Raw genomic sequence first — 3,840 nt, forward strand, 5'->3', positions numbered from 1 at the left:
ACATATATACATGTATACATGTAATCTAGCTTATTGAATGGATTATTAATATCTTTGAGATAATAACCCATGTTCTGCCACCTACATTAAATCAATTCAATACAAATGTTTGTAATCATATTATTTTTTTATATCTAGGATGACTTCATTTTTGTAGGCTTATGTTCTGTGTTTACTACATATAGGCTTATGGCTAACAGATGGTTACCAGCCTGAGTTGGGATCAGGTTCATGTTTCATGGAGTTGCAGAATAAATGCCACAAACACCAAGGCAAGCAGGCGAGCAGGAATTCTAATAAAAAGGAAAGTAAGAGAAAGACTTAGAACTCCAGGTGCAGTGCACCTGGGAGGGGACAGAGTGCCATTTAAATGTTATGGTATTTCTTCTTCTTCTTTTTTTTTTCATTTTAGCAGTTTTTAATGCAAGTTGTAAATATGGTTATTACTTTATACCTGCATCTTCTCAATTGTTTCTTCTTTATATTTGCCCTTTTCCTTTCTTACTTGGTGAGACTTGGCCTTCCTTTCCAGGATCTTTTTGTGGTCTTTGTCCAGTTTTGGCTTGGTGACAACCACCTTGCTGGGGCGAATGCCCACATGGACAGTTGTGCCACTTCCCTTTTCCCGCTGCACCTGTTCCATATAGACATATCTTCCTGTAAACCTGGACCACTTTGCCAATCTGATGACTTTTACAGTGTCCTTGCACAACCTGGATTTCATTATCATTTCAGATGGGCATAGATTGAACTTTGTACTTCTGTCTCAGCTCTTTGGAAAGAGGGGAGGACATAATCTTCCTGAGAATGTGTGAGGTGCATTGAAATGCCTTTTACAGTTCACGTTTCGGTCAGAAGTCACAAAAGAATTGGACTTGATTTTGGCTGCTGCGGCTTCAGCAATGGTCCCAAAAGGGAAAAGTGGCATTCCTTCTTTTAAAGGGTCATAAGGAGAAGTTGATAAGCTCCTTTTGGTTGGTTTTTGATATTTCAATTGTCTCCCTGTGGGTGAGGGCTGGATATGGATTATGCTGTCACTTTCTGTGAGATAGAAATGTATGCCTTTTTTTTTTTTTTTTTTTTTTGAGAAACAGGGACTGTCTTGTAACATGTCAGAGCATGTTAAAGTGGCTGTCCTTGTGCTTGCCCTCTTGTCAACCTTAACTGTCCCTTCCCTACTCTCCACTATGAATCCCTTTCTATCTCAATATCATCATCATAAATTATGACATCATTTAAAACGTAATATGTTTAGACTATTCATATTGGTCTAGATTTGTATGTGTTAGTAATTGTAGGTACCCTCTGCCGCAGTCCGGCTGCAGCAAAATAACCGGGGGGTGACGAACAACTTGTGTATGTTGATACAGCAGGAGTGGAAGCCGTTTATTGCAGGACAGGAGCAGTATTTATACATTCCACACTGCTTATCTAATTAGCATAAACTAGATACATCAGTCAACCAATAAGGAATCTCCACACTTAATGGCTCACTTTTGTTACTTTTCAAACCACTCCCTCTGGCATTTTGCCAGGCACCATCCGGACTTGTTTACGAACTTTAACATTCCCCTGGCAAAATGCCAGGTGTTATTTTGACTTGTTTACAGACTCTAACAACCCTCCACAAGGTAGAAGTAGATTCAAGTTATAGCACTTTGCCTGAGAAGGTCCCTCCAATCTACAGCTGATGAATGCCTTAAGAAGACTCAGGTGAACTCTCAGGCAACAGAACTCTCAGTTGAGGGGTGAATGCAGGACTGAATGGAACTTGGGCCTAAAGAGATTACTCCTAAGGTAGAAGGCTGGTGGACTCATCAGTGTCTTATGTTACCTTCACGCAGTGGTAGAGGTGTATTCATGCAATATTATAAGTCATTTCATACCCTAATAGTTCATTAAATCAGTGGAATACTAATTCTAACCTTGATGCTGATTAATGAACTCAGTAATGAGGATCCAGATAGCAGTCCTTCAAGCACTGATAGTATTGAGTTAGGAGTGCTGACTTTTGATGTAGATGATATAAAGGCTTGTTCACCATTTCTGGAGTGTGGATTTGTCATTAGCATCCTTGAAAAGTTAATTAACAGTTATACTTACATAATGTCCATGTTCACAAATATATAATGCATCTGTGCTAACATGGTTTTAAGAAATTACATCCAATATATCAAGAGAGGCTTCTAGCATGCTAGATTTAGAGACGATCCAGATAAATATGTCATTTCAGCATTTACCTCACCACGCTCTTTCCATGAGCTTAACTACTTGCAGAACCATCTGAATGTCACACTCATATCCAATGCAGGCTGCCTAGTCTCTACCCAACAAAGGCTAAAGATTATCCTTCTACATTGGTCATTTTCTTTTCTTACCAAGGGAGACTGAAAAATGACTTCCCTTGTGTCACTGAAAATATCAAGGGTTTTGTGTATCAAGATCATCATTGAAGCTTAAAGGAAGATGGTCTTAAAACCAAGAGCTCTGTCCAAAGTCTGAACTGGAAGGACATAAGCTCCTTATTTTTCACCTGTGAGAAGGTCTTTGGAGGCCCTTGACTAAAATGGACCAACTCAGCCCACATTCACTGCCAGATGTCATCTGGACACATACCTCCCAGAGTCAGTGCCAAATTACTCCAACCTCTTGCCAAATATTTCAAAACCTCTATAGCACTGTTTTGTTTCTGAGCAGCCGTCTACCAAGCAATTTTAAAATGTAGCCACTTATATCATTTTTGAAATGTTTACTGAAAAAAAAATGTGAGCAAAGAGGTGAAATGTAAGTGGGTACAGAAGCAGACTCATGTCCTAGAAAGCACTCACTCCCCCACGGTTCTTTCTGCATGAGAATTTTTTTTTTCTGCAAACAATAGAATCCAGAATCTTATGAAGCCATTTCTAATTTAAAGGCTTTTTATGGGAGCAAGGCCATTGCTGGCTTCAGAAAGTACTTCATGAAATGAAAACATGGAACAAACTCATAATAGTTTAGCTCATTTGCCTGATTTTCCAAGTAGAATTACAATAGAAGCCTGGATCATGAATACCTCAGAATATCATATAAAAACAATCTGTACTTGTAACTCAAGCAGTTTTTGTTTGTTAAGCCAAGAAAGTCTTGGGTTCTTTTAAAATAAATTGCTTAATGTATCCCTACATTTCATTGCAATTTTTGTTATAAATGCAATGAAACACCACAGCATGTTGGATAATAGTGATCTACTTGCTATGGCCAACACAGCAGCTTTAAAAATTATTATGTACTTATTTTGTGGTTATAAAGGAATTGCTACTTTAAGTAGAAAATTTGGGGAATACAGACAATCACAAAGAAGAATAAAAAAATTATCACATAATTATTGATCTTTAGATGTGTTTCCTGATAATTTTCTATGTATACCAAACAGACATGAAATTCTTGTCTTTCTATTATATATTACACAGACATATTTAAGAATATATATCAGTATGTTTTTATAAGCATAGTGATTTAATATTACAAGCATTATTTGGTATATTTTTTCTTGTGCTCTATTTATCTAGTGACATTCTTCTATTTAGGGATTATGAAAAAAAGAGATAGAATACAAAATGCTTTTTAGCCCTTCCACAAAGGGATTTGGGGAAAGATGTAATCGATTAGAAACTTTTTCCCCCCCTTGTTGTATCCCCTTTCTCCAGACTAGATGAAGATTCCAGTGGTTAAGGAAGGGAAGGAGCATTTAGGTTTTGATCTGTCCTTGGTCTCACTGCATCCCCTACTCCCACTGTGGTAGAAGGGGCAGAGATGAGAGATGGGGGATGACAAAAGGGGCCTGAGGATAAGCTTGGGACC

At 37.9% G+C, this 3,840-nt stretch overlaps 1 pseudogene; it reads right to left on the bottom strand.

The window, feature by feature from the left end:
* Positions 1 to 448: 448 nt before the first annotated feature.
* LOC124077987 (large ribosomal subunit protein uL24-like) lies at positions 449 to 928 on the bottom strand (annotated as a pseudogene).
* Between the last annotated feature and the right edge of the window lie 2,912 nt (positions 929 to 3,840).

This window comes from Marmota monax, unplaced genomic scaffold (genome assembly GCF_021218885.2).
Source record: "Marmota monax isolate L192 unplaced genomic scaffold, Marmota_monax_Labrador192_F-V1.1 WCK01_AAM20220418_F8-fsc00144, whole genome shotgun sequence".
In the NCBI taxonomy this organism is placed as follows: domain Eukaryota; kingdom Metazoa; phylum Chordata; class Mammalia; order Rodentia; family Sciuridae; genus Marmota; species Marmota monax.